Source organism: Symphalangus syndactylus, chromosome 6 (genome assembly GCF_028878055.3).
Source record: "Symphalangus syndactylus isolate Jambi chromosome 6, NHGRI_mSymSyn1-v2.1_pri, whole genome shotgun sequence".
NCBI classification, from domain to species: domain Eukaryota; kingdom Metazoa; phylum Chordata; class Mammalia; order Primates; family Hylobatidae; genus Symphalangus; species Symphalangus syndactylus.
In genome coordinates, this window is record NC_072428.2 from 36,081,131 (window position 1) to 36,095,161 (window position 14,031).

Here is a 14,031-nt window from a genome sequence, read left to right on the forward strand (position 1 = left end):
TCAAAGAGGCATTGAGCAAACACATTGAATTGTAGCAATTGATTTTTATTAAAAATGCGACACTCCCTTTCCTCTCACCCTAACCCTGATACTTTTCAGCAAATGTCTAAAATTTGCTGCTTAGTATCTGCCAATTACAGGTTTAGTGGCTATTCAGGAATATTGTTTGATACCACATTTTTACTCAAAAATAAATGCAACTCAGGCTGGATGTGGTGGCTCACACCTGTAACCCCAGCACTTTGGGAGGTTGAGGCAGGCGGATCACTTGAGCTCAGCAGTTTGACACCAGCCTGGGCAACATGGCAAAACCCCATCTCTACAAAAAATACAAAAATAATTAGCTGGGCATGGTGGCACACATCTGTATTTCCAGCTACTCAGGAGGCTGACATCGGAGATTACTCGAGCCCTGGAGGTCAAGGCTGCATTGCGTCGAGATTGCATTACTGTACTCTAGCCTGGGCAACAGAGCAAAACTGTCTCAGAAAAAAAAAATAAATAAATAAGTGCAACTCCGTTTTTCCCTTCCTTTGTTCTGGGTTTTCATCATTTATTTAACAAACTCTCATTTAGTGTATGTACTGACGGCTAGATGCATCTGCAGTGACAGACGCTCAGGAGTGTTCAGGATGACCAGTCTGGTTAAAATCCCTCTCCCATCACATCCTTCCTTTACCTACAATTGAGGGCCACGGGAATCTTCTCCAGCAAGCTCAGCCCTATTCGGTCCTGCCCCTCAACAGGAAACATCTAGGACACTTAGTACATCAGCCTAGAGGACTCAGCCTCCAGTTGCCTTCTTCTGGTGACAAACACTTCCAGGCTACCCTCTTACTAGAGGTTATCTCTTGCTAGAAATAATGAGTTCCCAGTCACTACAAGTGCTTAAGTAAGGCTGACATGAAAGGGATTTCACAGAGAGGATCCAAAAATTGGATGCATGTTTGGATAACCACCTTGGTAGCATGAGACCTGCACTCCAGATTGGCAACCCCTGTGCTCAAAACACAAGTCACAAGGAATATGATTTTGATGAGTACATAAGTCAATGTAGGATGAATTCTCTGATAACTCCAAAATCTTATTTAAAAAAGCTTGTTTCTTGCCCATGACGCAATCTGATGCAAAGTGGGTGGCTCTCCTAAGTAACTCAGAGATCCAGGTTCATTCCTTCTTGTACCACTGCCACCCCAACATGTAGTATCCCACTGGAAGGAGAAAAAAGAAAGAAGTGTATATTGGGAATTTTATATGCCAGGCCTGAAAGTGGTGTACATCACTTCTGCCTACATTCTATTAGCCAGAACATAGTCACATGGCTCTATCTAACTGCAAGAGAAGACAGGAAATGTCTAACTGTGTGCCCGTAAAGAAGAATGGGTATTAATGAGCATAAGCAGTACCTGTGGTAGAGTAATTAAACCACGAACAAAAACCAGAAGTGAGACACAATGATAAAGGGCAGCTACTAAGACTCAGCCCTGGTTCTAGCTTTGGGTAGAGCATATTTCACAAATCATGCTTTAATACGCAGTAACAGGCATTGTCTGTTGCCTACCCAAAGCTACACCCCCCTTTTCCTTAATAACATGCACGTGTTTCCAGGAAGTTGGGCCCTTCACTAGCCCCAGGGAGGTGAACCTTGATCCGTTTAATCAAATAATGGTGATTCCATTTTCCTTGCCAGTGACTGGTCAATTGGTACTATTCTGACTGATGACATAAAAGCAATCCTTAGGTTGGACTTCTGGAAAAGATTCTCCCTGCTGATAAAAGGAAGGAGAATAGAATAAGTTGGCTCATTCCTCTTCTGCTGAACATTGTCACTGGCTTGTGATGCCTGGAGGGGGGCAGCCATCAGGGACCAATTGGGAACCAGCCAAAGAGGACAATCCAAATACTAAAGATGGCTGAGCAGAGAAGGAAGGAACTTGAGTCTTTGGTACTATCAACAAGCTGATGAATTAATGAACTCTTATCCACCATCCCTTCTCTGTCTGTCTGGGATTCTTCCTTCTGGGATTACCTTCCTTCTGGGTTTCTTGTTTTGTGAAATAATAATTTTCCTTTAGAGTTTATTCTATTTTTGGACAGGCCTTGAGCCACTTGCAGTCAAAAGCATCCTGACTGATAGATATGTACTAGACACTTGAGATATATGTACTTCAAACTGGAGCCAAAGTAGAACTGGAATTCATATTTAATCTCCCTTTGTCAAAGCAGGAATCTGAGATCTCCCCCACATGCTTGGTCCCCTGCCCTCACAAAGTTCACTTTTTAAAAATCTAATAACTACTTCTGTGAATAAGTAAGTGCTGGAAATGCTGCATCCATTTATTGAGATTGCTGTAAAGATTAAATGAGTTGATATCTAAGCACTTAGAACAGTACCTGGAATTCTGTAAGTGCTAAATATGTGGTCACATCATTGGTAGTAGTAGTACTGGTAGTCGTAGTAGTGGTAGTAGTAGTGGAACTCCTGATTTTTATAAGCCAGTGAAACTTTATTTGTTGCTGAATACCTTCTGGGTGTCAGTTTGGCTTGGCTTATGAGTATAATGATGCTTTAATCCCTGTTAGTACTTTAAGGAAGGAGAAGGCCCCAGATTAATTGAAACCACGGATAACTCTCATTAACCTCCAAAATCCCAAAACTTTCTTAGAGAGTGGTTCTGAGTTGGTATAGAATAATGGTTATGAACATTGGTTCTGGGGCAGACTACTGAGTTCCAAGCCTCAGCTCTGGCATTTACTCTCTGTGTGTCCTTGGGCACTGTACCAGTCAGGATTCAACTAGAGGTTCAGAACCAATAAAATATATGCATACATATATATCTTACATAGGTACTATACCTCATATATACCTCATATATATCATACATAATATATGTAGCATATATATCATCTATGTATTATATCATACGTATGTAGCATACATATTATATATCCATATCCATATATATGTATATAGATTTGTTACAAGAGTTTAACCTGATACAATTGTGAGAGCCAGCTAAGCATCCTCCATAAGGCTGTCACCTTCACACCTAATGCTGGCGCACGAGGTCCATGGGGCAGGCAGTCAAGAAGGAATGGTGGACAAAAAGTAAGGGGAGATCAAGAGCAGGATAGAACCCACCAGCATGAGCTGGAAGCCCATGAGAACAGACTAAAACCCACACTGGTCAGTCCCTGCTGCCTCCGTCCTTGTGAGTGAGTGTGGAAGTCCTGCCAAAGCCCAGGCCTTTCTTCGTATGGCTAAACACGCACACCTGGCCCTGGAGTCGGGGAAGCTGGGGACCATGGAGCACTTGCAGGCCCAGCTGCTGCCTCGTGCCCGTGAAGTGGCTACAACAGGGCTATCGCTTTTCTTTCACTCTCCAAATTTCTCAGGCTTTCTTTTGTGGCCTACCCTAACTGGAATCACATAGGGAGGGAATTCTGAAAAGTGTAGTTCAGCCTAGTCAAGTTAACACGATATAAAGCTACCACAGTTAATATTATTAACTTTCCCTCAGTTTCTGTGTCCTCTCCTTTAAATAAGCAGGAATAATAATAGTATCTACCTCATAAGGTTCTTTTGAGGATTATTTTAAATAATGCATGGAAAATATTTAACATAGTACCAGACACATAGTAAGTACTCAATAAAGGCATATATCACTATATCACTATCATTGTTGCTGTTATTATTATTGGTTTAAGTATTCTTCACCAGGCCGAACGTGGTGGCTTATGGCTGTAATCCTGGCACTTTGGGAGACCAAGGCAGGTGGATCACCACTTGAGGTCAGCAGTTCCAGACCAGCCAGGCCAACATAGTGAAATCTCGTCTCTAATAAAAATAGAAAAAATTAGCTGGGTATGGTGTCACGCACCTGTAGTCCCAGCTACTTGGTAACTGAGGCAGGAGAATTGCTTGAACCCAGGAGGCAGAGGTTGCATTGAGCCAAGATTGCACCACTGTACTCCAGCCTGGGTGACTGTGAGGATCCGTCTCAAAAAACAAACAAAACAAAAATCTTCACCAATATCTAAAAGAAAATATGGTACAGAATTAGGAGTTAGAATATTTTGTTTCTTGAGGGGTAAAGGCATTAAACTTCTCATGTATGTAAATATAGGCTGGTCACTGTTGTAGGGAATATGTATATTTTACAATCTTTTATGGTAGGTATTACTATACCTATTTTAGATAAAGCAGTTGAAGAAACTAAGGAACAGAAAGGCTGAGTAACTAGACCCAAGGTCACACAGTTAGTAAGTGGCAATGCTTTATATATATCATCCCAAGAAGAAAAAATACAAGGTGATTAAAACTGAATGATGAGAAAGTAGTATTTAAGCTGTAATTTGAAGGATGAACAAGAGTTAAACAAATTAAGAAGGCAGAGGAGAAAGCACATGTGAAACTAGAGTAGTAAGAAGAAACCTGGAACCTTAGAGGAGAGAGGAGATGGGGATGGCAGGAGCACGGGTAAGGAGGGGAGGATGAAGGGGCCAGCAGGACCTGCTTCCACTTTATTCTCTGTGGAATAGGAAGGCCCAGGATGGCAAGAACTGTGTATGTCTTGTTACTCCAGCATTCCCAGCTCTTGGAATAGTACCTGCTGGCATATGCTAGGGTGTCACTAAATATTTGTTGACTGAAGGAAAGGGTAGAGTGATAAGATCTAACGTATGTTTTAAAATCGCCCTTCTTGCTGTAAAGTATGCTATTCCTTGGCTCCTTCTAGTAACAGTTAACTCATTACTTACTTTCCTTCTCTAGGCAGCCCTTTTAATATCTGAATACAGCAGTCATATCTTTCTAGGTTTCCATTTCTGCAGGCCGACAGCCTCAGCTTTTTGGCTTCATTTTCCCATATTCAGGAACCCTAGTCAATGCTATCCAAAAGAACTTCTGCAGGCATCATATGACCTGATTTCAAAACATACTACAAAGCTATAGTAACCAAAACAGCATGGTACTGGCATAAACACAGACACACAGACCAATGGAACAGAATTGAGAGCCCAGAAACAAACCTACATGTTTAGCACCAACTGATTTTTGGCAAAGATGCCAAGAACACGTAATGGAAAAAGAATATTCTCTTCAATAAAGAGTTCTGGGAAAACTGGATATCCACATGCAGAAGAATAAAATTAGACTCTTACCTCACACCATGTACAAAAATCAACTCAAAACAGATTAAAGACTTAAATATAAGACCTGAAACTATGAAACTACTAGAAGAAAACATAGGGGAAAATCTTCATGACATTGGTCTGGGCAATAGTTATTTTGAATATGACCCTAAAAGCACAGGCAACAAAAGTAAAATTAGACAAATGGGGTTGCATCAAACTAAAAAAGTTTCTGCATTGCAAAGGAAACAATCAACAGAGTGAAGAGAAAACCTACAGAATAAGAGAAAATATCTGTAAACTACACATCTCCTAAGAAGTTAATATCCAAAATATATAAGGAATGCAAATAATTCTATAGCAAAAAACTCAATTTTTTAAATGGACAAAGGATCTGAACAGACATTTCTCAAAAGAAGACATACAAATGACCAACAGGAATATAAAAAACTGTTCAACATCACTAACCATCAGGGAAATGCAAATTAAAGCCACAATGAGATATCACCTCACACCTGTTAGAATGGCTACTATCAAAAAGATAAAAGATGACACGTGTTGGTGAGAATGTGGAGAAAATGAATGTCTCACACACTTTCGGTGGGAATGTAAATTAGTACAGACATTATGAAAAACAGTATACAGATTCTTCAAAAAATTAAAAGTAGAACTACCATATGATCCAGCAATCCCACTACTGGGTATACATCCAAAGGAAATGAAATCAGTTTGTTGAAGATGTATCTGCTGTTTATTGCAGCATTATTCATAAAAGCCTAGAAAGGGAATCAACCTGAGTGTCCATAAGCATATGGATGGATAAAATGTGGTACACATACACAATGGAATAATATTCAACCACAGAAAGGAATAAAATTTTGTCATTTGTGACAACATGAATGAAATGGGAGGACATTATGTTAAATGAAATAAGCCAAGGCAGACATCACTTTCAAAAGCTTTGGTTATGAAAGAAGTACCATGCTTAGACCAAACAGGGACCTTGCTTGGGGCATGTACTTTAGATAGGTCCCTAGTCTAGGTTCTCTACAGCCCTATGCATCTTCATGGGGCAGGAGTCCGTGGGGCCACAGAGACACATGTTCACCTAGAACCTATATATTCCCTTTTAGGCCCAGGAATTCTTTGCCCAAATAGAACCAAGCTCGTTTTCAAAGACTGCACAAGCCCCTCCCAGGTCTCTCTGCCCAAGGATGGATCATATCACTGGTATGCCTATCACCAAACCTAAGGCATAGCCCAGGGATGGCTGTTTGTGGGGCTTGGGGATGGATTTCAGATAGTCAGACCAGGTGTCAACCCTTTGGGTTGTGTGGCCCTTCATAATGTAGGGTGAGTAGTAAAGCAGGGTGAGCCTCCATCTGTAGGCCTCACAGGAGTTAGAGGACATTTCTAAGAAGAGGTAGTTACAGGCAGACATAAGGCCAATGGAGAGTCCTTTTGAAAATGAACACAATTTGAAAGAACCAGTGGTGAAGGGAATATTGAAGTTATATAGAGAGAATATGAAGCTATATATAGAGAGAATAATGGAGAACAAAGTCCTTGTATCATTTAGGATTCCAGCAGCAGATTTTCCAGTGCATATGGAAGAGACTGTTTGTAGAGGTGTGAGTGGGTAAAGGAAATAAACAAAGGATATTAATGTACTTAAAGACCAGCAACAGTGGGAAGCCATTATATCCCATTATGCCCATAGGTCTGAAAGGGCAGAAGGTTGAAAGGACAATGTTGCCAGAGTCCAGTGATCTTGGAAGCTGTAGCTACAGTCCCTCCCAGAAATGCAACTAGGCAAGAAAGGAGTGGGAGGAATAAATACCTCTTCTGCCCTTGAGTTGGTGCTGGTGCTTTCCATTGATAGAAATCAACTAGAAGAATCTAGCCAGCAAGGTATCCTGGTGTCAATGCACGGCCTAAAGGCCAGCCTCTCAGGGCAAAGCAGGAGGGAGAAAGAGTAGACAGTGGGGTTTAGAAGGGTAAACAGAAAACAACTAACCAGCAGGGTTCCCAAGAAGGCAGGAGGGGGCTTATCTGCAGGGATGTAAATAGAATGGAGAGTAAGCTGGCAGAAAGCAACCTCTCTGTCTGATGACCATCTCTTTTCTCTCTGCAGTGGGAGGGGAGGTTGATGGTAGATGAAGGGAAGCAGGCAGGGGATTGTCTTATTATTCCTTCTACAGGTGGAAGCTGGCATTTGGACTTGAGGCCTTTGTGTAGTATAGTAATACCACAAATAAAGCTATTTTCCTCATCTCTTACCAATGTAAGAGAATGTCACATTCTCTTACGCCTCCCTCTCCCTTCCCTACACTGACTAAGTGGAACTGCAGAGCAGGCAAAAGTCCCTAGAGATTTCTTCTCTCTTTACTGCATTAAAATCTAAGCCTACCTTAGCCCCAGGCAAAAAACTCTCCAGCAATTTAAAGGCTCACGCAATTCAGAATTTCCCTCTCAAGCATTGGCTCATGGTTCAAAACAGCCCCTCTGATAGGTCCCTCCTTTGGCCAAATCAAGACTCCCTACCTGTTAGAAGAAAAATAATTTTTAAAACTAACTTTCAATACATTATAAAGAACTAGTAGCTTTGGCCGGGTGGGGTGGCTCACGCTTGTAATCCCAGCACTTTGGGGGGCTGAGGGGGGCGGATCACGAGGTCAGGAGATCGAGGCCATCCTGGCTAACATGGTGGAACCCCGTCTTTACTAAAAAATACAAAAAAATTAGCCGGGCGTGGTGACGGGCGCCTGTAGTCCCAGCTACTCGGCGGCTGAGGCAGGAGAATGCCGTGAACCCGGGAGGCGGAGCTTGCAGTGAGCCGAGATTGCGCCACTGCACTCCAGCTTGGTGACAGAGCGAGACTCCGTCTCAAAAGAAAAAAAAAAAAAAACTAGTAGCTTTACCTCCAATCCTCCCATGGGTGTCTACCTCTTTGTCCCAACAGGGCAAATCTCTAAATCTCAAACAGAGACAAAATGAGCTTTGATGTTTAGAGGCAAGGATGTTTCTCTCACACTCCTTGTCCAGTTTACGGATCCTGATTCTAAAAATGATTCATTTTCCTTCTGTTGGGGCTCAGGAAACCATAGCCCAAAATATGGCGCTTTGGCATGCTGAGTGCTTTGAACAAAGGAGACTGAAAGTCCTCAGAAATAAGCCTCAGACACAAGGTCACTGACCTTCTCCTGCCTTTCCCACTTCTCCTTCTGAAGTACAGGGAGTGAGTGGCTTGCTCTGAAATTCCCTTATCTGACTGAAGGAAGTTCTTCCAAAAGAAACACAACTGGCCGGGCGCGGTGGCTCACGCCTGTAATCCCAGCACTTTGGGAGGCCGAGGCGGGCGGATCACAAGGTCAGGAGATCGTAGCCATCCTGGCTAACAAGGTGAAACCCCGTCTCTACTAAAAATACAAAAAATTGGCCAGGCTTGGTGGCGGGTGCCTGCAGTCCCAGCTACTCGGGAGGCTGAGGCAGGAGAATGGCGTAAACCCGGGGGGCGGAGCCTGCAGTGAGCCGAGATCGCACCACTGCACTCCAGCCTGGGCGACAAAAAAAAAAAAAAGAAAAAAGAAACACAACTGTCTTCAGCCCCCTCCCTAAGAATCCCATCAAACCATCAGGGAAGATTAATCATTTGAGAAAAGATTGCAAGTCATCAGTACACCCAACAAGCTATTCTTATTCTTCTGGAGGCTGCTCCAAAACAGCTTTTAAAAAGAAATTTAAAATTTTTTTTTTTTTTTTTTTTTGTAGAGACAGTCTCAATATGTTGCCCAGGCTGGTCTCCAACTCCTGGACTCAAGTGATCTGCCAACCTCGGCTCCCCAGAGTGCTGGGATTACAGGTGTGTGCCACCGCACCAGGTCAACTTTTTTTTTTTAAGCAGAGATACTTATCTACATCATAAGACACCTTCATTCACAGCACAGTTCTGCTCCTCTTGCCTTGGACAAAAACAGCCCTTTCAGAGAAAGATTCTATACCCTTTCCCACCCAGCGCCAATTTCACCTTCATCCAAGCCCCTTTAACCAGAAAAATTCCAGGACAGAACATCAATAGTTCCAGCTTGGGGTGGGGGGAAGGTAGAAAAGGCAAGAGAGGGAAAAGATGATGGAGCATAGAGGGGAAGGGGCTCATTGTGGCATTCCACCAGTAACTAAAGCAGCTAAAAAGTGAGGCCCAGGACAAGGGGAGTGGGCCAGGGAGGATCCCCTCCTACTTTTCACCTAGTGTCTGGCCATGCCTCGTGGTGCGACAAGAACTGGCGAGGACAGTAGGCAGGGCAGCCTGTTTGAAGGGAGGGATGTGGACTGGAATGTGAGGGTGGTATGACCTCAAGGCTTCTGCTCTTGGTACCCAGTGTATCCTGAGACCCCAGGAGTGACAGCCCAGTGTGCACAGTCCTCCCTGGCTGGCAGATTTGCCTTAGGCCTCTAGAGCACTCCACTTTCCTCTCCTCCACCAAGGCAGCACCCTAGAACCTGGAGGTGCTGTCCTTCCTGTCATCACCCTGCCTCAGAGGCTGGGAGTTGCTGGGCCCCTTCGTAAGGCAACAAAGAGCTGTGGGGTCAGGAGATCAGATCTGAAAGGGCCCTTAGAGAGCTTTCTAAGGCAACCCCTCGTTTTACCCATAGGGACACTGAGGCCCAGGAGACAAGAACTTTTCCTAAAGACATACAGTAAAGTGAAATGGATTCAAATGTGAGTTAAAAGAATATTTAGATGCTGGAGGATCACTTGAGGCCAGGAGTTGGAGACTAGCCTGGACAACAAAATGAGACTCTGTCTTTATTATTATTTTCTTTTTTTAAAAAAGAATATTTAATCCTGCAGTCTGTGAAGAGCTGATTAAGCAAGGAGAAACAATGGCTATTTTCAAGCAGAGTGGGATGGAATCTTCAGCTTTAAAAAGTAGCAGTATGAAATTAATTTCCCAGACAAGTGGGCAGAGATCACGATGGAGAGAGAAAGCACTCAAGGCTGGGCTTGCCAAAATTTAATTTTCATTATTTTGAACGGTCTCATATCTCCTTGGCCCAACATGGTTTTAATACTGCTAGGGCAGAGAGTTGTCCAAGAAGGGAGTTAAACTTTCTCCAAGTCCGCACTGCAAGCCCTGCGCCGCTCTACAGAGATCCTCTTTCTTCGGGTTAAAAAAAAAAAAAAGAAAAAGAAAAAGAAAAAGAAAACACCCAAAAAAACCCACACACACAAAAAAAACAACACACAGTTAACCACCTGTCAGGGCTGAGGATACAATGAGACTCCTCGAAAAAGAGCTTTTCATGCATGCGTAATATATTTGTTCAGCTATTCACTTAATGAAGCTGATAAATGTGATGCAAGACAATAGTCAAGTTAATCTATTTAGTAAAATGTTTTGAGACTTTCAGGCTACGTTAAGGAAGGGAGCGTCCTGCGACATTTTCATTTAAATGCGCTCATCTCCCCTCTTAGGCAGCACAAGGGGGTTCGGGCAATCTATGTGAATATAATTTCTTATAAATGTGTCTTTAATGGGTTTAATTCACCCTTGCCAGCTGTTTTGGGGGCTATTTTGTAAGAGCAAAACAAACGTTTCGGGCTTGGAAAGCTAGTTAAAATTAGTTTCGGTCAGCGAGGCCAAGCTATATTTCCTGCAAACCATCTGCTTGATTGGCACAATAGAAGGATTTTCAAGGAAAAAGAGGGGAGTGAGTGTGAAAGGGATGGGGGTTGAGGGGGGAGACACTAGAAAGAGCTGGGGCAGCGGTAGCTCCTAGTTGCCTATTCTGAAGGTGAACCCCTTAGAGCTGTTTTAATAGAGAGGCTTGCGAAGAGGGGCTGGGGCGGTAGGAAAGCTCTTTCAGTCCGAGCCTCGCAGCCCTCCTCCTTCGCCTCGCCCATTAGCTCCCTGCCCCCCCACACACCCCCCACCCCAAAGCCAGGCGTCGGGCGCTTTTCCCTGTCGCCACCCAGCATCCGGCCAATCTTTCCAAAATGCGCTCTCACTCTGTTGGCTGCTCCGGCAGGGAGCGTGGAGGACTGGGGGTCCGAAGCCTGCAAAGGGTCACCTTAGCGTTGCAGCCTTTCCGAAACGGACACTTGCCATCTTTTCAGAGGGCGGGGAAGCTCACGCCACTCTCTACTTTGTAGTGTCCATTTCGCCTCGCTAGCTGGCCTTCGCTTACCCGAGACATTCCAGGCACTGCCCGAGGGCCGCGCTGCTGCTGCGACCGCACGGCGCCCGGGACAGGAACATGCTCGCTCTCCCCTGCGCGGGGGGGTAAGAAACCCCCAGAGTGCGTTCCGACACGCTCTTTCTACTATCCAAGGGAGGTTTCGGCAGCTTTGGCCACCTAGGCCCGGGGAGCCCCAGCCGGATCTGCTGCGGTCTCCCCCGCAGCGTAGGCAAGGACCTTAAACCCCAAACCAGGGCCTCCGATTCTCTCTTTTCCCCTCCCGTCTTCTTTTCTCTTGAAAGAGAAATAGAACGCTCAGCCTTGAGACAAAGAACGCGAGTGATTTCTCCGAAATAAACTTGAAGATAACGACATAACAATGAATAGCAGGACGCACAAAACCCCATGGGCTCAGGTCAAATGGCATTAGTCACAGGTCTTAGCCGCAGCCGCCGCGCCGCGCAGCTCCTTAGGGTATCGCGGAGTTTGAAAAGACGCGTTCAAGGAGATCACTTAAAGTAAGATCCTTTCGTCCGATTTCTTGCTTCCTTAGGATTTATTTTTCCTTTCACGGGCGGCCAGCCCTCGCCCCCTCGCGCCCTCGCCCCCGCCCTCACTTTTCCTCTTTGGCGCTTTAGGAATTCTTTAGGAGGCTGTGGAGACCGACCCCAGGAAGCAGGGTCCACGTGGATCGCAGCAAGGCGTTGATCTACCCTCCAAAAAATGGCAGGGTAGACTTTTAAAAGCCGAGAAGTTAGTAGCAGTTAGTCTATAGTGAGGCAGAATGGCTGGGGCTTGGGGTGGGGGCTAGTGGGTGGCATGAAGCCTGTCAACGGGCAGGAAACGGTGAAAACTACACCCCGGCAAATGCCCCAACAGGAAAGGAGGAGCTGGGAAAGGCTCACGCTGGCTTCAAGGTCTTACCGTTCCCCCCTCCAAAAAAACAAAATCCAAGTTGATTTTGGCAAATATAGACTCTATTCTGATCATCCGGAAGACTTGGACAAGCGCTTCACCTGCAGGGAATCAAACATCCTGAAGCCCCCGGCGCGTCCTTCTGGGAACTGGCAATTGCCCAAGTCCTTAAGACTCGGGGAGAAAAAGGGGTGGGGGGCAGAGGGAAAGGGAGTGGGAGAAGGAAGGATGTGGGCCTGAGGAAAAAAGGAATGAGAGGAAGGGAGAGAGCCAGTCTTATTGCAATGGGAAACTGTCTCGTGGCAAGGTTAAAGTGCAGGTGTTCAGATAGTTTATACTTTTCTCACCTATTTTATTGCAAACTTCAAAAAGAGGAACTTTTGACGTTCTTCGACAGATCTTCTTCCGTTTCCAGGGGACTCCAATTAACTCGAGCAAGGCGCTTCCCATATTTAAATAGCCCCTTATTTAAAAGTTGTTTCTTTCCTGATTGGTTTTCTCCTGCTGCCCATGAGCATGAGCGGTCTTGGGCTCACAAACTCCGCACTTACGTCACCTTCTAGCATTAATTCGCCTCTGGAGCTGGTCCCTAAATAACTTTTTAATTTGAATCAAGGGAGAGTTTTAGCGGGCTCCGTTTCTGGTTTAATGTGATATAAATCGCAGATGCACTTTTATTGAATGGTTAAAGCAGCGACATGGAGATCATCAACACAAAACACCCCGAACAAAACCATCGAGAGAAATAAAGCTGGTTAATAAGATTTTTGAGAAAGCTTTGTGTTAAAAAGCAAAAAGGAAAACCAGCTGAAGGTGACAGTTAGTTCATGGTTAATAGGATCAGGGCGGCCTGGCGGGGCTGCACACTTCTCTTTGGGGAGGTTCAGCCACACTAAAGAGATGAATGGGACAGTTAACACATCTGTTATCTCGCCGAACAGAGAAATGGGGGGAATCGAGTCTTAGTGCCACCTCAGCCCCAACCAGAGGAAAGGGAAGGGACTGTCTCCAGGAAGATTCTCCTTTGAAGCCCCACATTCAGAGAAGGCTTTCCTGGAGTGGATCAACATTCTTGGGAACCGCATCCCTTCCCTCCGGTTTTCACGCGTTTGTGCGTTGTAGTTAATTAAGAAGCTGCCAAACCTTGGGCCAAGTTAAGCGCCCGGCAAGTGTTAGGGTTCTCTCCAGACGACGTCTGGACCTTCGCTGCTATGGCTTAAAATGTCAGGGCTGATTTCAACTTAAACTGCTCCCTGTGGTTGGAGAACGGCCAGCATAGCACTCACAGCCTTTGGATACCCTTGCCCGAGGCAGTTTCCGGTCAGCCTAAGCTCTTTGCAAGCGGAATCCTGCCGCTTGGCAGCCCAGCTCCGCTCTCCTCCGCTCCTCCCGCCAGGTGAGGTGCGGAGAGCCCCTTGCAGAAACTCCTAGAGAAAATCGTTTTCCAAGTTGCTGGGAATTTGAAGGAGACTCGTTTTACTGTTCAGGTATCTACCAACGCTCAAACTCAACCAGTCTCCCGAAATGAAATAACTCCAGACCTCTCCCCACTCTTACGGACACACATCCAGTGGCCCCAAAGCATCCATTTCCAAGTCTCCCTGAGTCGTCAGAATGGGACTTCTAACACTGATTTCACTCACCCCTACATCTGCTTTATGCTTCAGCTGGAGTAACGGATAGGGCTAGAGACCGGAAAGGGAGTATATTTTCATGTTCACTGACTTGAAACTTTTCATTGCCCCACCCCACAAGAGGGAGGGCAACTTTGCTGATAGCCTGAAGATGTATTTCTATGAATAT

The 14,031-nt window shown here is 45.0% G+C and overlaps 1 long non-coding RNA gene across 1 annotated transcript in view; it reads right to left on the reverse strand.

The window, feature by feature from the left end:
* The window catches only part of LOC129484331 (uncharacterized), a 70,515-nt gene that overhangs the window by 24,343 nt on the left and 32,141 nt on the right, over positions 1-14,031 (reverse strand). The gene's annotated exons all lie outside the window — the stretch shown is intronic.